The 25351-nt window shown below is 36.1% G+C and overlaps 1 long non-coding RNA gene across 1 annotated transcript in view; it reads left to right on the top strand.

The window, feature by feature from the left end:
- LOC131393187 (uncharacterized) overlaps positions 1-25351 on the top strand; it is a 91636-nt gene that overhangs the window by 5950 nt on the left and 60335 nt on the right. The gene's annotated exons all lie outside the window — the stretch shown is intronic.

Below are 25351 nucleotides of genomic sequence, written 5' to 3'. Positions count from 1 at the left end.
TTGAACTAGAGGTCATCATTTTAAAAGCAGGAGAAATGGGATAAAAATCTATACTTTCAGCTTGTCTTCAAATAAATTATAATATTTGAAAACATTGGACCCATTTCCAACATGGAGCTCAGTTACAACTGACCCATTGGATTTGAACCATGTTCTCCATTCTATCAGAGTACCCTCCTCTCTCTCTTATCTACTTGTCACTGGAGATGAACATTAGTTGCGAATTAACATGTTATTCTTGGTTAATTTCAGTCATTTATACTACCTGAGAGAATTGTAAATGTATGGGAATTCTTGACCCATGGCTGCAGGGCTGACTTATCCACTAGGCACAGTAAGTCTATGATACTGTTAGGAACCTATGAAAATGTTTTGATTTCTTTTAAAATCTGAATAAAACAATGAATTTTTAAGTTTTAATACATAATATTAGCATATATATCTTTTACTAATGCAGATGTAAAATATAACTTTTAATATTATTACATGGAAAAAACGGCCCAGGAAGGCAAAAGTGTCTAGTGCCCATTGAAGTCATAATGCAGTCCTGTGTGGTTGAGTCTCTTTTTAGAGCTCAGCATAGTCTGCTGGTGGTATAAGTAGTCATAACCTATTTGCATAGAGCCTAACTGAGGACAGTAGCCTCATTGAAAGGACATATCTTTGTATTACTTCAGTATCTACCTCAATGTGATGAGGCAGTAGATGTTCAATAAATGTGCTTTTTTTAATAGAAATGAATTGAAAGTATTTACAAAGCTAATTTTATCGTGACTAGAGAGATGTAATATTGTGTATCGTAGGCTCCACCTAATTTGTTTGTTTTCACCTTATGCAAGAACTATCACTTAGGGATCAACTGTTATAATAGTGCTTTTACTCAAAATGTATGCATTTAACTAAACCAGTGACATGAAAACATTATTTTTAGCAAATAAAATTTATACAGAAGCATAATATATAAAACAAACAAAAATAGAGTTTCTCTGGTTGGAGTTACGCTGGTTTGCAGGTGAGGAAAAAGCATTTCCCTTTAGTACCTTATTCACTCTTCCTCCCTCAATTCAGTTTTTATAGGATTCCAAGGGGCATAGTTTGAAAACCACCAATGCAATAAGTAAGAAGTAATATTAATAATCTACATTTTTAAGAATTTTATTAGCAATAATAATATTAGTAATATATGTGTTGATTACTCTATGCCAGATATATTTTAGATGCTTTTGTTCATAACAATCCAAGGAAGTAAGAACTATTATTGTACGACATATGGATTATCCTTCCTTAAACATTTGGTTAACATCACCAGTAAATTAAGAAAATAAAAAGTAATTATTTTAAGAGATGCAGGAAATAAATTTGGTGAAGGTTGTCATAATTTTCATATACACTATTTGAAGTTCACCAACAGAAGGTAACTTCCTAATTTTGAAAGGAAACTATATACCAAAAACATATAGCAAATTACTATTCACTAATAATTAATAGAGACAGTGTATACATTCTCATTACGATCCAGACTAAGATAAAGATGCCCACTCTTACAGCTCCTATTTAACATAGACTTGGTAGTCCTGGTCAAAATCATAAGACAAGAAAATGGTAGAAGTAGCAATAAAAAGAGACTAAAAAATTTATAAGAGGGCCAGCCCTGTGGCTTGGTGGTTAGGTGCGCGCGCTGCGATACTGGTGGCCCAGGTTCGGATCCCGGGTGCGCATCGAGGCACCACTTCTCCGTCCATCCTGAGGCTGAGTCCCACGTACAGCAACTAGAAGGATGTGCAGCTATGACATACAACTATCTACTGGGGCTTTGGGGGGAAAAAATAAAATAAATAAAATCTTTAAAAAAAAAAAATTTATAAGACAATGTTGGGAAAAATTAGTAAGATTTCTGGATGTAAGATCAATGGAAAAATCAATAGTTCTGTTTATATTAGCAATAAATGATTAGCAAACATAATAGAAATAAATACAATAAAACAAAGTATCTGGCCATGCACAAGACCTTTACAGAAATCATTTAAAAATTAAAATAAACAGCATAACAGAATATTAGTGCTTGAAAAGGTACAATATGCTAATAGATGGGATAAAAATATAAGATTACCAGGGCCAGCTCCATCGTGTAGTCATTAAGTCTGGCATGCTTGGCTTCGGCGGCTTGGGGATTCAGATTGTGAGTGTAGACCTACCCCACCTGTCAAGCCATGCTGTGGCAGCAGTCCACATACAAAACAGAGGAAGATTGGCATGAATGTTAGCTCAGGGCTCATCTTCCTCCAGCAAAAAAAGAGGAAGGTTTGCAACAGATGTTAGCTCAGAGTGAATCTTCCTCACCAAAAAAAAAAAATATATATATATATATATATATATATGTATATGGCTGCCATTTTTCCCCCAAATAAGTCTACAATTCAATTAAATACATTAAAAATTTTAGTTGGATTTTTTTTTTTAGTGAATATGAGTACTCATTCTAAAATTTATATGGAAGAATAAAAGTACACAACTTGCACAGTTAATTTTATAAAAGTAAAATAAGGGAAGCATCCATATTTGAAACAGCTCAAAGTGACAGTAATAAAATTGTTATGATAATGGTTCCAGGATGTTTAAATAGTCCAATGGAAAAGAAAAGAGATCTGAGATATAGACACGTGTTTATAGGAGAATTTGATCTATCATAAAACTATCACCCCAGAGCAATGAAGAAGTGACAGCTTAGTAGATCATGTTAGGAAAATGTCTTTATATATGAAAAAAGATAAAATTATATTCTTAGATTACCATACATAAAGGTAGAAACCAGATGGATTAACAACAATTTACATGTGAAAAAAAGAAATTATACAATTAATAAAAGACAGTATACAAAATCTTGTGAACTTATTGTGGAGGAAAAAAACTTTTAAGACATAGATATTTAAAATAATAGAAAAGGGTCAAAGGATAAGAATCAGTGATTCACAGAAGACTTATCCTAAATGGCTGGCAAGTATATGGAGATTCTCACACTTAGAAAATCTGAAAAATTTGTTCAAAAATCAGAAAAATGCTCATTAAAATAGCTATGAGATATCATTCATCTTCATCAGAAAAGTAGATGATACCAAATGTTGGCAAGCATGTGGGGAGGTAGAATTCTGGTGGGAGTGTACACCGGTGTACTGGAAAACTCTCTGGCTGTATTAAAATTGGGTAGGACCCAGTGATTCCAGTTCTGGGAATATTTCCTAGATAAGTTCTTGTTGAGGACTATGAGGTTGGTCATCATCGCATTGTTTGTGTGGCAAAAGGAGGTTGGAGGCAACCTAGATGTCCATCATCAAAAGAATGGTTCTACCACATGTGAGCATGTGTTTTGGAACAGTTTGCAGAATTGAGAAGCAAATGAACTAGATGTCCATATAGCAACCTAAATAGATCCTTGAAAAAGTGTTGAAAAAAGTAAACAATACTGTGATTTAAAGCACAGTAAAATTTATATATAAAATTAAAATATATATTTTACAAGGGTCCATGCAGTTTTAGGGACAAATCAAACTCATAATTATGGGTTGGGGAGGGAAAGTTAGTGGAATCAGTGATTATGAGAGAATATAGGTGGCTTTTCAGGGACTGAGGAAAATAATTTACAGAGGAATATAAAATAAAATACAGAAGAGCGTGATTAACTAAAGCCTAAGCTTAAAAGGAAACAGACAAATAAAAACATGTAAAAATCATAGAGAGCAATATAAGGCATATGACAATGAAGGAGCTCTGATCAGAAACGTAGTTTAATAGAAGCGACTATAATAATGTAGAAAAAAGGGATAATTGACTTCTGACACAATAAAAACAACACGTAATGGATTGGAGGAAAAAATTTAAGGCACTTAAAAGAAAAAAATGGGTTACAGCTTGTTAGACCAGACATTTTAAAAAAATATAGTTTTAAATCTATTTAAAGAATAAGAAAAGTCAGCCATAAAGTAGTTGGTCGTAAAGGGAGAATGAAAGAAATTTCCCAGGGTCAATGAGAGGCAGTGCTCATCCAACAGATTTCTGGCCTTGTGGTCTCATTGGAAAGGTTATCCTTAATGTAGAGATACATGAATCTGGTATTCCTATTAGTCCAGTTCCACTAAATATGCTATTCATATAAGTAACCCATTTGATTTGACCCAGTTTTCCCCTTCTGATGAGAAGTCAGCATCCGGGTCACTGGCAGAGAAAGAAGGAATGGACTGAGCAGAGGAATTAAGTTGCTGCACCCCGTTGGCCTTTCTGTTTCTCATTGGAAAGCAGGGCACTCTGCTTCACAGTAGTATCTGTGAACTAGTGTCAATCAACCCCTGTGAATGAGATCCAGCCTCTCCTTGTTTTAACAAACCAATTTTGAGTCTGTGGGCCTTGCTAAAAGAAAAAACAGAAACAAAACCCACAAAATTGCTGTGTGATGAAGTCTTTTGGCAGGAAATCAGCCAGGTTCCCTTGGGGGAAGCCTTTGAATCACTAGATATGTTTTATTCAAACTCCAAGAATAAGTACAAACAGACTTCAATGAAGGAGTGATCATCTGAGGAGGGGCTAGGGCAAGATTTCATCATGTCAATTAAATCTGGCCTTCATGAGCCCAAGAGGAATAGGCTTAGGTAATGGGCTGAGGAGAAAATGCATCAGTGGGGCTTCTATACATGAAAACTATAGGGGCACAATAGTCAGAAAAAGATAAAAAAAGAGGAACAAATATTTGCCAGTTTGTGAGGTATATTAAATGTAGTATTAAAGAATTACAATTTATTTTCTAGGCAATTGGGAACCTTTGGAATTTTGACCATGGGGTATTCAGGATGAAGACACAGAAAAAAGATTAATGCAGAGGTATCCTTCAGAATAATGTACTTTCCTCATCAATACTGAACTGTGACCTGTGCTTGATAGGTCTGTAATCATTATTTTTCAGGCCAATGATTGGCTCCTCCTCTAGCTTGTGGAGAACCTGACTCAAAATTTATCTCCTTTTGGAACTAGACACTCAATAGTTCATTTTAGGTCAAATTGGTATCAGAAAGTTTTATTTCCCTTGGAAAAAACACAATCCTCCCATTTCCTCTGGGTTCTCAGCTCAGTCTTGTAATAATCTGTGAAAACCACAGTGTATCTGCCTTCAGTTTGAAGTGAAGACCAAAGCTCTGTTGGGTCCTTCACAGCTAGATTGTAACTGATTGCTTTAGTTATTAAACTAACTAAAGTAATATTACCTGCCTCATTTTGCCTAGGTTTTATTTCTTTCACTTCTAAGTATGAAGGACACTTCAACAGAGACACAGAGTAAAAGAAAAACATCCCAGTTAATAAGGTAAAAGACCGATGCCCTGAGGGTCATAGGAACCTAACCCTTCTGCTATTCATGCCTTTTTTTTTTTTTTGAGAGCTTTCACCCCCAACACCTAGACAACGTCTCTTCTAGAAATAGCAAGTTTATTAAAGTATTTTTCACTGGGTGAAAAAGGACACATTCATTTGTCTTCAGTTTTCCTCTAGATGCCCCAGAGTGTGCTAGACATTATAAACAATAGTAGTCAAATGTAGATGAGCTGAAAAAAATATTGGCTGCACCTGTTTTACCTCTAGTGATGTTATGCTAATTTTCTAGCTTCTCTCAGCAGCTGTGTGGTCACCTATGTATTGAGGCAGCCTGGTCTGAGTTTAGATGTTATCAAATATGCTAAGTTTATGGTGTAGAGTAGGAACTGAAAACACATTTGATTCTTCTTTGGGTCATAATTAGTTTCAGTTAAAAGCGTGAGACTCAAAATTACATTCTTGGGAAACCCAAGTCCAAGTGCTAGATCTTCTACATGCTAGGTAAGTGACGTAGGGCTGCACTACTTTTCTGAGTCTAGGTTTCCTCATCTGTAAAGTTACCAATAGGTTCTTCATAGATTTAACAAGGGAATACAATGATATGATACAATGAAAGCACTTTGCAAGCTAAATCTAATACCCAAATGCTTGTTCATTCCTTCAACACATATATATAACAGTAGCCTAGTGCGTGCTAGGCAATATAACTAGGGTTGGTGGTGAGGGGATGGTGGTGAGCAAATAAAGTCATTATAATGTCTATTTTTCTCAAGGCTAAAGAATAATTCTTTATACAAGTATTTCAGTATTTGTTAAACAACTTAATGTTTTCTTTCCATAGGATTTTGTAATTTTGAAGCTGAAAAAGAATAGTCCTAAGCTACTGCCTTTTCATTTTAGAAACAAGGAAAGCAATCCTGAGAGAAGGTCAATAACTTACTCAGTGTTCTATGCATAATTAATTGTGTGTAGGAAGCAAATGTTGACTGGCTCTAAAGCTCACACTCTTTCCAAAACACTGTACTATCTCAGACAGGGAAATGTGTGCTATGTAAATCTTACTGGTTTTAGGGACAATTGGAGAGAGGCTCAATTAAGCAAACTTGGAATCCAAGCAGAATGACAGACACATTGAGAATGTGACATCCACAGATTCGATCCACTGAGCCAAGTTTCTGCTACAAATGAAATCACTTAGCACAAGGTAGGAACAGATGGAATAGATGCTCAGATTTTTTTTTTCCTGGAACATTTTTGTTAGCCAAGATTAATCCAGGTCAGTAGCAATCAAAACAAGGCAGAAATAAGGGGCCTGTGGTGGATTTCTGCTTGCACACAATTCACTCTCCAGAGTCAAAACTCACTCTGGAACTCAGGGGCACTAGGATAAAGAGATACTGATTACAGTGATCCTGGTCAAAGGAGCTTCCAGAAAGGGTTAATGGAAGAGGTGGTTTACATTTATTCATATTTACAGAGTTATATATAAGAATCATATTTTTGTCTTAATTTCAACAATTATTTTGAATATAAAACTGTACAGGTGATATGATATCTCAGCTATTTTTAAAATCTTTTTTAAAACCTGGTGGTCATAGCAACTGCTAAAGATGGTCAAATAATTACATTGCAGTTCTACATATTTGGGACAGAGAATTAGTTTTTTCAGCAGATTATATGTTCAATAATAGTGTTCAAATTGCTTGGCTACTGAAGAAAATAAGAGAAAACAAACGTGTTTCACGATGATGTCTCTAAAAGCACCAGGAGGAAACTAATGTTTTCCTTCTACCTGCTGGGGCAGGGCAGGAGAGGCAGAATAAATGTTTTTAAAGAGATAGGTGTGGCAAAACAATACAGAATTTTCTTTTACAGTCCCTAGATTGAAAACAAAGATTTGGAACCCCCTTTTTTTCTCTTCTTTAAATGAGGCGAATTCCTACCTAAGAGCTTTGTTATGAAAATTACCCAGCAACGGTCTAAAATATGGAAAGCTTTATGAAGTAAATGATGAAAACTTGACAGATGAGAAAATTAGATATATCCAGTTAAAGCATATAAAACTGATATCTTACCTATAATTTGAAAAACAATATTTACAAGAGAAAATGGAATATGATGTCATTTATGTACCTCTGAGACTGAGGAATGTCTTCCTTTTCTTGATTTAACACCAGTCTTCTTCCTTAATAGCTGTTTTGCTTTACAGCCTTAAGAAATGCTTTCTATTTTATGTAGTAATTTGCAGGATAAAGTGAGGGGATATTAGTGAGACTCAGATGGCAAGCATCGTGCTATAATTCTTTTCTTCAAGTTTTGACTTAACCAGTAGTTTATCCCTCAGGTAAGATTGATAGATGAGTCTATTTAAAATATTCTGACTCTTAGGCCCCAAGTTTCTAGTTCAGCCTCAGAAAAAAATATGTAAGATGACTCACTGATTCTTGGGGGCTTTGTGTTACATAAGGGTTTCTCTAATTTTGAGCTCCAGAAACATCCTCCAAAAGACCAGCCATTAGCACAGCAAGGCAATTTAAATTCTTTTTGGGGCGAGCCAGGGAGGGGTCCAATATTTGCAACAAACTAGAGTTAGGAATGTAAACATGGAAGATTAAAAACTTTCCAAAACTCCAGGGAGAAAGTAGGTAGATCCAATTATACCATGTAATTGGTATATTCTTGTTGTAATGCACCTCAAATAACAAACATTTATTGCCGTCTACATTACCACAATATTTGAAGACTCAAATAAATAGAAAAAAGTCTTTAATAAGTATTGTGTTTTTCCTCTAATTATCTGAAAACTCCCCATGATTAGTAGTATAAATTGCCTTCATTTTCATAGTATTTTCAAATATCTAATTTGGTTTTCTGAATTCTGCCATGAGTTAGTACAGTTATTCCTATTATTCAGATGTAGAGCCTGAGACTCTGCAAGTTGAACTATTTTGCTAAAGGTTGTCCAGCCAGTATATGAGAGGGTAAAAGAGATCTCAAATCTAAACTTTTGTGACTCCAGCTCCTGCCATCTATTTGCATCTGTGCCCCATCTCTCACTGATAAGAACCACCTGAAACGAGCTTTTAGCGTATTGCATCCCCACTCTGCGATGAGTGCAGGAAAGTTAGGTTAGAAGAATGTAAACAATTTAAACTGACAATTAAATGCCAATAAAAAATTAAAACTTAGCTTTTTTTCCCTCTAGATCCAAGTCAGGGTTGAAGCCTGTGGAATAGAATGTAACCTTTTATCAAAACAATTCCTCTTTGACTTTAATAGCAAAGGTCCGCATTCAGACTCAACTTTTGTCCCAGAAACGAATCCTCTTTTCTCAATATTTTTCTGTTAAAGATTTTTCAAACAACCTTACTTTTTCAAATTGGTAATTTCTCCTTAGCCTTCTACATATTTCTTCTTTAGTTTACTCTAAATTATGCTGTTCAGGCACCTGACATTTAATGCCAGATAATAATAGATAATATCAATTCAGTGGGGGGAAGGTGCATTTTTCTACACACTTTACCTGTATTTAATTTATCTAATCCTTATTACATTCTTTTGAGATATATGTGATTATTATCTTCATTTTGAAGACTGAGAAACTGAAGAACAAAAGATATTATTCATTGCCTGTGATGTTTATGCAACAAGTTTCCCTAAAGGGACTGGAAACTACTTAACGGCAGAAAACTTTCCAGTTTACTTTTCTGTGTCACAGCACCATCTCAAGATGTGCCTTGAGCATGGTGGACACTCGGCGCATATACTTGTGGGCAGATGGACAGTTGTACCATATACATTTAGTTCCTCAAAGCCGCTCTATATTTTATATACTATGAAATTATATGTTGCTTTAATATTTGTAGCTCTTGTTGGCAGTGGTACTTTTCACTGAAGGACCACCGAAGAAACAAAGGATCCTGAAAGGAAAGCAGAGCTTGAGTCCTCTTTCCCTAACCTCTTTCTCTGTCCCTTCAACCTCAAAAACTTGGAACCTATATGTTTTATGTGCTATTCTGCATTTTTTATGGACATAAAATTGACATATAACATCGTGTAAGCTTACAGTGTACACTGTGTAGATTTGCTACACTTGTATGTTACAATATGGATACCACCATAGCATTAGCTAACACCTCCATCACATCGCATAATTATCATTTCTTTTTTGTGGTGAAAACATTTAAGATCTAGTCTCTTAGCAAGTATATAATACAATATTGTTAACTATAATCACAATGCTGTGCATTAGTTACCCAGAATTTATTCATCTTCTAACTGCAAGTGTGTACCCTTTGACCAACATCTCCCCAGTTCACCTACTCCACAGCCCTCGGTAAGCACCATTCTACTCTCTGTTTCTATAGGTTTGGATTTTTTAGATTCCACATATAAGTGATATCATACAGTATTTGTCTTTCTCTGTCTGACGTACCTCACCATAATGCCCTCAACGTCCATCCATGTTGTCCCAAATGGCAGGATTTCCTTCTTTCTCATGGCTGAATAATATTCCATTGCATATATATACTACATCTCCTTTATCCATTCACCCATTGATGGGCACTGAGGTTGTTTCCATATCTTGGCTATTGTGAATAATGCTGTAATGAACATGCAAGTGCAGATATCTTTTTGATATCTTGTTTTCATTTCCTTTAGGTATACACCCGGAAGTGGGATTGCTGTAGCAAATGATAGTTCTATATTTGTTAGAATTTAATAAATTAGTAGATCTACATTTATTGAGGAGGATAGATATGCTGATTTTTGAATGTTTGGATCTAGTTAGGAGGGATGTCAGCCTATCACTAATAATACTGACTCAATTAGTGTAGATCAGAGCAGTTTCTCATCTTCTCTGGAAATAGAGTTTCATCCTCAGATAGATTTTTTTTACCTTAAGTTTTTAAACAAGCTCTATGATATGTGAGGGCCCATTTACTGGAAACCAGGCAGAAAGTAGCTTGGGACATAAAATTTTCGGGACAGTTGACCTTGGTCTGTGCTAAAATATGTGAAGCTTTCTACTGAGGTCTTGGGCCTCCATCACCACGGCATAAGTAATTCTGTCTCAGAATTTGTCATGTTACAGATCTATTGGCCAGGTTGGATCTACCCAGATACTCTATGTATGATGTTTTCCACAATTTACTTTGAAATTTGTAATTTGCTTTACATTTATTAGACATCAGAGAGTGACCAGGTGTTTTTTAACTTATTTTTAGTTTTTCCATTTTATCTCACTAAAATACATGGAAATATGTTTGTAGGATTCCTGGGAGCTCACTTATAACTGATACTAACAAAATGGACTTTACATTTGCTATAATATTTTGGAGCTAGAAACATTTTATGTTTTCTGTAATCTGCTTGCTTGTGTTACAAGGGGAATATTGATTTTTGAGGAATCCCAAACCTAGTTTTAAAGAGTCTACAGCCATTTTCAGGCAACAGTAAAATTTTCAAATAAAGTTCTCTCATTTTACCATATTTTTCTCAGCTCCTGAATGATCCATTCCAGTAATAAATATTGATGAACTCTGCAACAACTATACACCGGGTTAAAAATTTCTTCCTAATCTAGAATGTCTATTGTAAGCAGAATAGGGCAGCTCAAGGGGGCAAACACTAATATATTTGAAAGTAGTAGATGTTTACAGAGCAGTAAGCAGGAAGCAATTTTCTTTCACAATAGATCATGTATTGAGTTCCCAAAGATATTCAATTCAATTCAAATATATTTTCTGGTGTCTAATATTTTCTTAGCACTCTTCCAGGCACACACGATACATTGGTAAACATAACAAACAAATATTCTTGCCCTCATAGGGCTTACGCTCTAGTCAGGGAGACAGATTAAAAAATGTAAAAAAAAAAAGTTAACAATATTGAACGTCTGAATGGAGTAGCTAATGGTCCCACTAAGAAAACTTGAAAAGCTGGATACTATAATTTTTAAAAAATGAATTAGATTGCTTCTGAGGAAGTCAGTATATGAGGATAAGATTCTGGAGAGAATGGAAACTCGTTTAAATGAGCCAAACATTCTACTCTCTTCTTTTTTTCTCTTGGGGAATTTACTGATTCTTCATTGCTGCCTGTTGGCAGGGTAGAAACTTGGCAGAGGGATGCTGCTAAGAGGCAGAAAAGTGAGAATATATTTTGACAATCTCACAGGTCTGGGAAGAAAAAAATTGGATTTTGGACCTGCCAAGGCATCTCATTCTGAACTGAAGGGAAGCCAAGGTCCTGAATTGAAGGGAGGTAGAGATGAGTGATCCCAACAGTTTTCATTGGTTCTCCACATGAATCATTTGCTGATTCTTAGGCTTCTCAGAGTAGGAGGCCTGGAAATAGAGCAAAAAGAGACTACACCTATTAGGTGAGATCAGCAGTCCCAAGTTCTTATCAGATAAAAATTGAAGCCTGGGATCCATGAAGGAGAAAGCTCCCTCATATAAACTCTAGGGTCTCAAGTCAGGCCCTAGAAGAATAAATCTAAAGAAGGAGATGAACTAGATTTTGGCTAAGCCTTACAAAATCTGAAATCCAACTCTAAATTATCTCAATGCCTCTGTGATATAAGGCAATCTTCCCTACTCCAGGTTTCTATCAGAGGATAAAGTGAATTCTCTTTGTATAAATAATACATCATTTTGAGGTTCTGCATTTTTCCATATACAATATCTAGTGCTTAAGAAAAAAACTACCAAGCATACTAAGATACAGGATCAAGAAACAAAAATAGACAATTGAAGGACCCTCAGGTGATCCAAATACAGGAGTTACCGTACACAGATTTTAAAATAACTGATGTTAATATGTCCTTCAAAGTAGATAACAAGATGAGGAATTCACTGGAGGATTGGAAATTACATTTTAAAAAGAAGATAGTTTCTTCTTCTCCAAGAAGAAACTATGGAGCTGAAAAATACAACTGGAATTAGGAACTAAATAGATAAATTTAACCACAGCTAAGACAACATTGAAGAAAGGCTTAGCAAACTGGAATATAGGTCAGCAGAAAATATCCAGACTGATACACAGAGAAGAAAAAGGAAGGAAAATACAGAAAGGACCATAAGAGCTATATGGGACATGTTGGAAAAGTCTAACATGTATAACTGAACACTCAGAGGGAGAGGAGAAAGAGGAAATGAGGTAGAAGAGCAAATAGCTAATACTGAATGATTTTCTCAAACTTATGAAAGACATCAAGCTGCAAACTCAAGGAGATCAACAATATCAAGAAAGGCAAGTAAAAAGAGAGCCACATTTAAGAACCTCCTTATAAAACCTCAGAAACTAACAATAAAGATAAATATAAAAAGCAGCCAAAGGAAAAAACAAAGACATTTCATCAAAGAAGCAGGAACAGACTTAGAGGTGAATTCTTAACAGAAACAATGGATCCTAGAATATAAAGAACAACTTTTTAAAGCTTTGAAAGAAAATAATTGCCCACCAATAATTATACCTCCATGAAAATATCCTTCAAAAGTGAAATCAAAATGAAAATATTTCCAGACCCCTTCTTCCAAATCCACCTACACACACATACACACTCACACACACGCACACACACATGCAGCCTTCATCTCTAGCAGACTTGCCTTGAAGGAAATACTAAAGTGATAACTTTTCAGGTGGAAAGAAAATAAACTCAGATAGAAACAAATAGTTAGTAATAATAAGCATGGAAATGGATAAATATATAGGTCAATCTAAATGAATATCAAGTATAACAAACTACAATAATAATGTTTCCAGCTTCTATTTATATGTAGAATTAAAACTTATAATAGCAATAGTACAAAAACTGGGAGTGGTTAAGTGGAGTCAAGGTTTAGCATTTTCTAGGAATTGATAAAAGTATCAGTATATAGGTCAAAGTGATGTCAGCATCATGGCAGAGTGAGCTCTTCCCTTAGTCTCTCCCCTCTAAGATACACCAAAAAGGACATTCATAAACCAACAGAAGACATTCACACAACACAACAGACATCTGAGAAATCTGCACAGCTATAGTTCTGAAGGTGGGGGTTGTGCACCCTGGGAGGAAGCAGAAGGAGGTAAGTCAATCACCTCTCCCTCCCCTGGTGTCAGCGTGCAGTGATCTAGGGTGTAAGACTTCACATGGTGGCCAGCACCAGACTCTGAGAGAAGGGGGAAAAGGCAGCCCTCCATAGGAATGCTTTCTCTCTGGAGTTGTCTCTCAGTCTGAGGGAATGCTCTGCATTGAGATGGCTAAGCAACTGTGGGGGCATTCCCACCAAGTTGAGCAGCCCAGCAGGCAGACAGTGAGTGCAGATTGGCAGCACGGGGGATGGCACATGCAAAAGAAAGTGCCCCCCTGGGCCTTGTGCACAAGCTCAGCTGGTTGCCCAGAGAAGGGGATCTGAGCCAGAGTGCCTGTGCCTAAGTTTGTAAAGCAGTGGCGACAGCAGACAAATGCAGATGGGCCCTGTTGGAACAGCTTCCAACAGACAGGCACAACTGCCAGGGGTCATGACAGACTCAGAAAACACAGCTCCTGCCGCCAGCCCCAGTGGTGGCAGGTGGAATCTGCGACCAGATACCACAACTATGTGAAAGCAAAGGACCTCCTCATCAAATAGCACAAAGAAGTATATTAACACTCCATACCAGAAGGAAAATGACAAGTACCCAGAAATCAATCCTGCAGTCACAGAAAATTACAATCTAAATGATAGAGAATTCAAAATAGCTGTCACAAAGGAACTCAATGAGTTATAAGAAAACTCAGAAAGACAGTTCAATGAACTCAAGAAAAAAGTTAATGAACAGAGGGAATTCTTCACACACAAAAAATTGAAACTATTAAAAAAAGCAATCAGAAATGTTGGAGATGAATAACACAATGAGTGAGATAAAGAAAAATCTAGAGTCTTCAAATAACAGAGCTGATATTAGGGAGGACAGAATTAGTAATTTAGAGGACAGAAATATAGAAATGCTCCAGATGGAGGAGGAGAGGGAACTAAGACTAAAAAGAAATGAAGAAATTCTCTGAGAAATATCCAAATCAATTAAGAAATGCAACATAAGGATTATAGGTATTCCAGAGGGAGAAGGGAGGGAGAAAGTGGAAGAGAGCTTGTTCAAAGAAATATTTGCTGAGAACTTCCAAAACCTGGGGAAGGAGCTAGAATTACATGTAAATGAAGCTAATAGAACGCCTAATTACATCAATGAAAAAGATCTTCTATAAGGCATATATTAGTAAAAGTGGCAAAAGTCAATGACAAAGAAAAAATATTAAGGGCAGCAAGGCAGAATAAAATAACCTACAAAGGAACCTCTATCAGGCTTTCAGTGGATTTCTCAGCAGAAACCTTGCAGGCTAGGAGAGGATGGAATGATAGATTCAAAATTCTGAAAGACAAAAACTTTCAGCCAAGAATACTCTATCCAGTGAAACTATTCTTTAGGTATCATAAAGAATTAAAAACTTTTCCAGATAAACAAAAGCTGAAGGAGTTCATTGCCACAAGACACCCCTTACAAAAAATGATCAAGAAGGCCCTCATACATGAAAAAAAAGAAAGGCTTTACAATGCCTTGCACATGGAGATAAATGGCAGACAAACATCAGAGAATTGAAGCTTTCTATCAGAACAGGTTAGCAAACACTTAATTATAGCATTAAAGACAAATAGAAGGAAAGCATTGAAAATAACTATAATCACTTCATTTTAATCACAAACTCACAACACAAAATGGAATAAGTTGTGACAACAATAACTTAGGGAAGAGGTAAGGAATTGAACCTGCTTAGACTAAGGAAATAAAAAGCTATCAGAAAATGGACTATCTAATCTATGAGATCTTTTATATAAACCTCATGATAACCATTAAACAAAAAATCTGATTGGAGACACAAATGATAAATAAAGAGAAAACTGAGGGAAGTATCACAGAGAATCACCAAACTTAATTGGCAGTTGGAAATACATAGGATGAGAAATAAGGGAAATTCAGAACAAATGAAAAAAGTGATAAAGTAGCAGTATTAAGCCCTCATATATCAATAATCACTCTAAATGTAAAGGATTGAATTCTCCAATCAAAAGACACAGTGTAGCTGGATAAAAAACATGACCCAACAATATGCTGGTTCCAGGGAACGCATCTCAGCTCTAAAGACAAATGCAGGCTCACAGTGAAGGGATGGAAGATGATACTCCAAGCTAATGGCAAACAAAAGAAAGCAGGTGTTACCATACTTATATCAGACAAAGCAAACTTCAAGATAAAAAAGGCAATGAGAGACAAAGAAGGGCAGTATATAATGATAAAAGGGACACTGCACCAAGACGACATAATGCTTATAAATATACATGCACCTACCACAGGAACACCAAAGTATATAAAGCAACTATTAATAGACCTAAAGGGAGAAATTAACAGCCACACCATAATAGTAGGGGATGTCAACACCCCACTTACATCAATGGATAGACCATCCAGACAGAAAATCAACAAGGAAATAGTGGAATTAAATGAAAAACTAGACCAGGTGGACTTAATAGAAATATATGGAACAATCCATGCAAAAACAGCAGAATACACATTCTTCTCAGGTGCACATGGAACATTCTCAAAGGTAGACTATATGTAAGGAAACAAGGCAAGCCTCGATAAATTGAAGAAGGTTGAAATCATGTAGAGCACTTTTTCCGAGCATACTGCTATGAAGTAGAAATCAACTACAAGAAAAAAGCTGGGAAAGTGAGACTATGTGGAGACTAAACAACATGCTAAGGAACAACCAATGGATCAATGAAGAAATTAAAGGACAAATCAAAAAATATGTGGAGACAAATGAAAATGAAAATACACCATACCAACTCATATGGGATGCAGCTAAAGTGGTCATAAGAGGGAAATTCCTAGCAATACTGGCCCACAATAACAAAGAAAAAAATCTAAAATAAGTAATCTTAAACTACACCTAACAGACTAGAAAAAGAAGAACAAACCAAGCCCAAAGTCAGCAGAAGGAGGGAAATAATTGAAGTTAGAGCAGAAATAAATGAAATAGAGACAAAAAAAAGTAGAAAGGATCAGTGAAACTAAGAGCTGGTTCTTTGAGAAGATAAACAAAATTGAGAAATCCTTAGCCAGACTCACTAAGAAAAAAAGAGAGAAGACTCAAATAACTAAAATTAAAAAAGAAAGAGGAGAAACTGCAATGGATACTACAAAAATACAAAGGAATATAAGAGAATACAATGAAAAACTATGTGCCAACCAACTGGACAATCTAGAAGAAATGGAAAAATTCTTAGACTCATTCAGCCTCACAAAACTGAATCAAGAAGAAATAAATAATCTGAGTAGACCAATCACAAGTAAAGAGATTGAAACAATAATCAAAAACCTTCCAAAAAATAAAAGTCCAGGACCAGATAGCTTCTCTGGAGAATTCTACCGAACATTCAAAGTAGATTTAATACCTATCCTTCTCAAACTATTCCAAAAAATTGAAGAAGACGGAGCACTTCCTAACTCATTCTATGAGGCCAACATTACCCTGATCCCAAAGCCAGAAAAGAAAAAAACAAAGAAGAAAAATTACAAGCCAATATTGCTGATGAGCATGGATGCAAAAATCCTCAACAAAATATTGGCAAACCAAATAGAGCAATATATTAAAAGCATCACACACTTTGATCAAGTGAGATTTATACCAGAGATGCAGGGATGGTTCCATACGCAAAAACCAATCCATGTAATACACCATGTTAACAAAATGAGGAATAAAACCACATCATCATCTCAATATATGCAGAGAAATTATTTGACAAGATCCAACATCCATTTATGATCAAAACTCTGAATAAAATGGGTATAGAAGGAAAATACCTCAACATAATAAAGGCTATATATGAGAAACCCACAGCCAACATCATACTCAACAGGGAAAAACTGAAAGTCATCTCTGTGAGAACAGGAACCAGACAAGGGTGCCCACTCTAGCCAATATTATTCAACATAGTACTGAAGGTTTTGGCCAGAGCAATTAAGCAAAAAAAGAAATAAAAGGTATCCAAATTGAAAAGGAAGAAGTGAAACTCTTGCTATTTGGAGAAGACATGATTCTATATATAGAAATCCCTAAAGAATCCATTGGAAACCTATTAGAAATAATCAACAACTATAGCAAAGTTGCAGGGTACAAAATCGACTTAGAGAAATCAGTTACATTTCTATACTCAAATAACGAACTAAGAGAAAGAGAACTCAAGAATACAATCCCCTTTATAATTGCAACACAAAGAATAAAGTATCTAGGAATACATTTAACCAAGCAGGTGAAAGACCTATACAATGAAAAGTATTAGACATTACTGAAAGAAATCGATGATGACATAAAGAAATGGAAAGATATTCCATGCACATGGATTGGAAGAATAAACATAGTTAAAATGTCCATATTACTTAAAGCAATATACAGTTCAATGCAATCCCAATCAGAATCCCAATGACATTCTTCATGGAAATAAAGAATCCTGAACCTCATATGTGGCACCAAAAGATCCCAAATAGCTAAAACAATCCTGAGAGAAAAGAACAAAGCTGGAGGTATCACAGTCTCTGACTTGAAAATACGCTACAAAACTATAGTAATCAAAACAGCATGGTACTGGTACAAAATGGACGGAAAGATCAATGGAACAGAATTAAAACCCAGACATAAAACCATACATCTATAGGCAGATAATCTTTGACAAAGGAGCCAGAAACATACATTGGAGAAAGGAAGATCTCTTCAATAAATGGTGTTGGGAAAACTGGACAGCCACATGCAAAAGAATTTAAAGTAGATCATAATTTTTTACCATACACAAAAATTAACTCAAAATGGATTAAAGGCTTGAAGGTAAGACTTGAAACCATAAAACTTCTATAAGGAGATATAGGCAGTACACTCTTTGACATCAGTCTTAGAAGCATCTTTTTGAATAACATGTCTACTCACTCAAGGGAAACAAACAAACAAAATAAATAAATGAGACTACGTTAGACTAAAGAGGTTCTGCAAGGCAAAGGAAACCAGGAAGAAAACTAAAAGACAGCCCCAAAATTGGGAGACAATATTTGCAAATCATATGTCCAACAAGGGGTTAAATCCAAATATATAAAGAACTCATACAACTCAACAACAAAAAAACAAGCAAGCGATCAAAAAATGTGTGGAGGATAGGAATAGACATTTTTCCAAAGAAGATTTATGGGTGTCCAACAGATACGTGAAGAGATGTTCAACATCACTAAACGTTAGGGAAATGCAAATCAAAACTACCGTGAGATATCACCTTATACCTGTTAGAATGACTGTAATTACCAAGACAAAAAAATAACAAATGTTTGGGCCAGCCCAGTGGCGCAAGCTGTTAAGTGTACGCGCTCCACTTCAGCAGCCCGGGGTTTGCCAGTTCGGATCCTGGGCGCGCACAGATGCACCGCTTGTCAGGCCATGCTGTGGCAGGCGTCCCATACAAAGTGGAGGAAGATGGGCATGGATGTTAGCCCAGAACCAGTCTTCCTCAGCAAAAAAACAAGAGGAGGATTGGCAGATGTTAGCTCAGCGCCAATCTTCCTCACCAAAAAAAAAAAAAATGTTGGAGAGAATGTGGAGAAAAGGGAACCCTCAATACACTGCCAGTGGGAATGCAAACTGATGCAGCCACTATGTAAAACAGTATGAAGACTGCTCAAAAAATTAAAAATAGAAATACTATACGACACAGCTATCCCACCACTGGGTATTTATCCATAGAACTTGAAATCAACAATTCAAAGAGATTTATGCACTGCTATGTTCATTGCAGCATTATTCAGAATAGCTAAGAGGTGGAAGCAACCCAAGTGCCCATCAACTGACGAATGGATAAAGAAGATGTAGTATATATATATATATACATGTGTATACACAATGGAATACTGCTCAGGCATAAAAAAGACAAAATCGTCCTATTTGCAACAACATGGATGGACTTGGAGGGTATTATGTTAAGCAAAATAAGCCAGAGAAAGACGAACACCATATGGTTTCAATCATATGTGGAAGATAAACATATGGACAAAGAGATCAGATTAGTGGTTACCAGAGGGGAAGGGGGTCAGGGAGTGGGCATAAGGGGTAAGGGGCACATATATATATGGTGACTGACAAATAATAATTTACAACTGAAGTTTCACAATGTTATAAACTATTATGGCCTTAATAAAACAAAAATTAAAAAGTATCAATATATATATTGGAAACTTATCAGTCAGGGATATATATTTTTGCCTCTAAGGTTAGCATCCCCCAAGAAAGGAAAGAAAAATGAAGGCAAAATGACAATTTGCTCCAAAGAAAACAAGAAAGGAGAGACAAAGGATTACATAGAACATTTGGGACTAATAGAAAAAAAAAAGTAAAGTGTTAGATAAAAACTCATATATATCAGTATTTATAATAAATGAAGTAAACAATGATTAGCGTGCATGCTGTCATTACTTATATTCACTTATAGTGTACTGGAATTCATAATCACTACTATAATTAATGACAAATGATATTAAAGAGAAAGAAAAAAAATCTGTTATTATTTACAAATGGCACTATGTGTACACAGAAAATCCAAATGGTCTATAAACTATTGGAATTAATATGCGAATTTAGAAAGATTGCTGAATACAAATTTAGAATAGAAAAATCATTACATACCAATAACAAAAGGAGAAAATGGAATTTAAAGCACAATTTTTAATAGCATTGAAAATATAAAAATATAGGAATTAATCTAATAATATGTGCAAGACATTTATACAAGAAAAACCAATACAACATTAGTGAGAGAAATTAAAGAAGACCTAAATAAATAGAAGACTATATCTTCCTAATGGATTAGAAGATTCAATAATATAAAGATGTCAATTCTCTCTAAATTGATATGTAAGTTCAAGGCAATCCCAATCAAAATTCCAACAGATATATTGTGAAAATTGATAAACAGATGCTAAAATATATGAATGCCAACACCACCCAAACTATCCATAAGGAATAAAAAATACAGAGGACCAGAAATTAAGACTTATAGAACTATAGTTAATAAGATAATGTAGTATCGGTGCGAGGATAGAAAAATAGACCAGTGGAACAGAACAAGAGGCCCAAAACAAGAGTCACACGTCTATGGTCAATTTGTTTATGTCAAAAGTGACACGGCAGTGTGGAGGGGAAGGGATCTTTTTAATAAATCATGTTGAGTCAAACAGTATCCACATAGTAAAAAATAAATCTTGACCCTTGCCTCATACAGTACACAAAAACTAATTCCAGATGGATGGTATTAATTCCATATCTCAATACGAAAGATAAAAATGTAAGACTTCTAGAAAGTAAGGTAGGAAGCTTGGACTACTCAGGCTATTCTCCTATGGATAAAAATGGGATAGACACATGAATAAAATTGTGATTCTTTTAAGAAGGATAAAGGCTCAGATGAGTCAATGTTGGACAGGTAATGAAGGCATCTTTCACTACCTCAGTCTTACATTGCTACCATGATGCAGCCTAATAAACAATCATAAAATCTCAGTGGCACACCAAAATAACCATTATTAAATTCTACAAGCAACAGCTTATCTGGGCTGGAGCCAGGTTATCTCAACTAGATTACCCTTCATCTCAAATCAGCTGTGAGTTGGCTTATTGATTGTTTCTGGGCTCACTTATTTGTTGGAGATTGACTGACAGCTGGCTCACCTAGGGTGGCCTCGGCTGTGGCAACTGGGACACCTCAGTTCTGCTTAATGTGCATTTCATCCTCTAGTTGGCTAACTAGGACATGTTCTCATGACAATAGCAGAGATGGAAGAGAGAGGGCTAACCTAATTGTGTGCTTTACGAGTCTCTGCTTGCATTATATTTGCTAATGCCCAGTGATCAAATCAAGTCACATGCCTAGAGCTAGAATCGGAGTAGGTGGGCCTGGGAAGCAGTGAAGAATTGAGGTCGTTAATGCAGTTCATATACCACCACTATATAAGATCACTTGGCTAATCAATAGTTGAACTGAGGTTCAATCCACAACTCTTTTAAGTCCAGTACTCATTCTAATGCATTACTCCCTCAGGGATTATTGTATAATCTTTATAAAATCACAAGTATTGTGTTAGGAACTTAGTCTATTCAAGGGACTTTTTATAGTCATAATTTACCTGATTGATCAATGCTCTCTCTTCACTTTGCAGCCATTTAAAAGCTCAGTAGGGATATTTTGTCTTCTATTACTCAGATAATGGAGATAATTGAAGAGATTTCTGAAAATAAATAGGTCACTTTACAAGGTCAGAGGCCACAGTTCTGTTAATTGCAATGTTTGCTGTGTAATTCAAGGGCAATCTACAGAATGAACGAAATAGGCAAATCGTCTCCTCCAGTTCTGCTTGCACAAATGCTGTTCAAGAATCAGACTTTTTACTGGGCTAAATGACTCGAAATAATTTAAAACTTTTTACCTAATTTTTTTTTCGTCCTGAATTAGTTATGTAACTTGGAGAATCACGCCCTTGAGAACTGGAAAGTTTCTTAACTTCCTGATGTTTCAAAGTCACAACACTAAATTTTTAATGGAGTTGGAAGGTCCCTACTAGCAACAGGAGACTTTAGTAGTCTGAGTTCCAGGGACAACACTTTGGAAGTTTTGTGGAGCTATCAGAGCTGGTGATTTTGGCAGAACAAATCGTCATGTCATGATTTTTCTTAAGAAGTTATTTTTAAATGTTTAATAAATAGGAGCTATGTATGTTGAGACTTTGTGATTCAGGCAAGATTTGGGTTGATTTTTTGCAAATGAAGAACATCCATATCACTTTTCATTGCAATCTTCTGAATAAAAATACCTCTGCTCAACCGACTTTAGTGTTTTTCATGGGATATTGTCATAATTAAAAAATTCAGCATCTTTTAGTATTTTGAGCAGTGCACCAGATTCACAAGAAAGATTGTGCTAAAGATCAGCTTTAAATATTGAAGCATATATTAACTCACGTGTGAGGATGCAGGGATGTTTGCACTCTGCTCCCTGTATCCCAGCTGCAATCGTGGTACACGCAATACTGCACCTCTGGGAGGCAGCAGCTGTCAATCTTTTCTTCCCCACAGGAACTACATGACTGACAGCATTAACACCCTCCAAACACTCTCGTGGGAGTGTCCAAACTACAAGGAAATCCAAAAAATGTTTTGGGGAAAACAAAGAGTTATAATAATCTTCAACTCGACAGCTACCATTGACCATTAGTAAGAGTTGCTCCCCACTGACTATGGCACAAGTGTGATGGGTTTGGATTTGGGTTTGGATTCTCGAGTAGTCAGTGGCAGCCATAACAACATGGAGGCTGGAGGCTGTTTCAGGCAGGAGACCTTCAGTTGCACAAAAGAGAAAATTCTATTCAACCTGGTTCAAGAATAACGTGGATTTATTCAAAAGTAGGGCCAGCATCTGGTATGGTTAGTCATGCTCCAGCTTCTTTGCTCTGAGATTCTCTTTACTCTTTGCTCTTCATGTCAGCTTTGTTCTCAGGCTGATTCTTCTCATGGTCACATGATGGCCACTGCAAGCACTGAGCCTGCAGTTTCCCCATTCACTTATGGGATAGAAACCCCTGGTTCCCACAGCCAGAGAACAAGTCCTGAGGTTTGCTCTGACTGAACGGATGCAAACCGCAAACCAATCCCAGTGGCAGGTGGGATAAGATTCTGCAGGTTGACTTAGACCAGCAGGGCCCTCCTCTGAAACACAAGATGGGGTCAGTCTCACCCAAGTGTATGGATGCTACACAAAGGAAAATCTGGAATTGTTCAGAAAGGAGTCGAGAGGCAATGGATACTGGGAGGACAACCAACAAATGCCTATCATTTTCTGGGCCCTGGGTAAGGCTTCCTAACTGAGGGAAATCCCTGGGAGGATAGAATGCCTCTTACTGATTGAGACAGAATGTTCCTGTGAGCATGGCCAGATGGGAGCTCGATGTCAGACAATTTGATTGGAGAAAATAAATAGAAGAATATTTCTGGCACATCTGAGTTTCTGTCCTAGATTCAAACCTCCTATGGGTGTATTGTGTCACATCAACTCTGCAGCTGAGAAGGCCCCTTGATGGTCTGCATTTTGAGGTGAATCTTACCCCTCCCTGGCTTTGTAATTTTACAATTTTTCTACTTTAAGTTTTCTTTGCCCCATTTCCTCACCTATTTACTTGGATGTATTTTTGGATTACCACAAATCCTTTGTGGGATGATTACAGGCATAAATTGAAAGACCAAACAAACAAACAAAGCCAAAGGGGGCAAACAAACAAACAAACAAAAACCAAATGAACTAATGACAAAACTAATGACTAGACAGTGGGAGGGGCCGTGGGCTGGCTGTTGGAGGCTATGGCTCCTTTCAGCTCCTTTCTCTGAGCCTTGCTCTCTCTCTCCTACTGTAAGTTAGTTTGTAAGTTAATTTATCCATTTCTTCTAGGTTATCCAATTTGTTGGTGTATAGCTCTTCATACTATTCTCTTATAATCCTCTGTATTTCTGAGGTATCCATTGTAATTTCTCCTTTTCATTTCTGATTTTATTTATTTGAGCCTTCTCTCTTTTTTTCTTGGTGAGTCTAGCTAAAGGTTTGTCAATTTTGTTAATATTTTCAAAGAACCAGCTCTTAGTTTCATTGATTTTTTTCTATTGTTTTTGTAGTCTCTATTTCATTTATTTCTGCTCTGATTTTTATTATTTCCTTTCTTCTACTGATTTTAGGCTTTGTTTGTTCTTCTTTTCTAGCTGCTTTAGGTGTACTTTTAGATTGTTTATTTGAGATTTTTCTTGTTTCTTGAGGTTGGCTTGTATTGTTATAAACTTCTCTCTTTGTACCAGTTTTGCTGTATCCTACAAATTTTGGCATGTTGTATTTTCATTTGTCTCTAGGTATTTTTCAATTTCTCCTTTGATTTCTTCATTGACCCAATAGTTGTTTAGTAGCATTTTGTTTGATCTCCACATATTTGTGACTTTTCCAGTTTTCTTCTCGTAGTTGATTTCTAATTTCATACTGTTGTGATCAGAAGAGATGTTTGGTATTATTTCAATCTTCTTAAATTTATTGAGACTTGTTTTGTGGCCTAATATATGATCTATCCTGGAGAATGTTCCATGTGCATTTGAAAAGAATCTGCATTCTGTGGTCTTTGGCTGGAATGTTCTGTATGTATCTACTAAGTCCATCTGGTCTAATGTATCATTTAAGGCCAATGTTCCTTATTGATCTTCTGTTTGGAAGTGAAATGTTGACATCCCCTACTATTATTGTGTTACTGTCAATTTCTCCTTTTATGTCTGTTAATAGTTGCTTTATATGTTTAGGTGCTCCTATGTTGGGTGCACAGATATTTACATGTGTTATGTCCTCTTGTTGGATTGTTCCCTTTATCATTAGGTAATGCCCTTCTTTGTCTCTTGTTACAGTTTTTGTTTTAAAGTCTATTTTCACATAATATATATATAAATCAATATAAAGTCTATTTTCATATAAGTATTGCTACCCCAGTTTTCTTTTCATTTCCATTTGCATGGAGTATCTTTTTCCATCCCTTCACTTTCAGTTTGTGAGTGTCTTAGGTCTGAAGTGTTTCTCTTGTATGCAGCATATATATGGGTCTTTTTTTTTATCCATTTAGCCACCATGTGTCTTTTTTTTTTTGTGAGGAAGACCAGCCCTGTGCTAACATCTGCCAATCCTCCTCTTTTTTTGCTGAGGAAGACTGGCCCTGGGCTAACATCCGTGCCCATCTTTCTCCACTTTATATGGGATGCCACCACAGCATGACTTGCCAAGTGGTGCGTCAGTGTGCGCCCGGAATCTGAACTGGCGAACACCGGGCCACCACAGCAGAGTGCACACACTTAACCGCTTGCTCCACT

The sequence above is a fragment of the Diceros bicornis genome, chromosome 28, assembly GCF_020826845.1.
Source record: "Diceros bicornis minor isolate mBicDic1 chromosome 28, mDicBic1.mat.cur, whole genome shotgun sequence".
Lineage (NCBI taxonomy): Eukaryota > Metazoa > Chordata > Mammalia > Perissodactyla > Rhinocerotidae > Diceros > Diceros bicornis.
The sequence above is the reverse complement of the archived record's forward strand: the minus strand, read 5'-3'. Positions and strand labels throughout refer to the sequence as shown.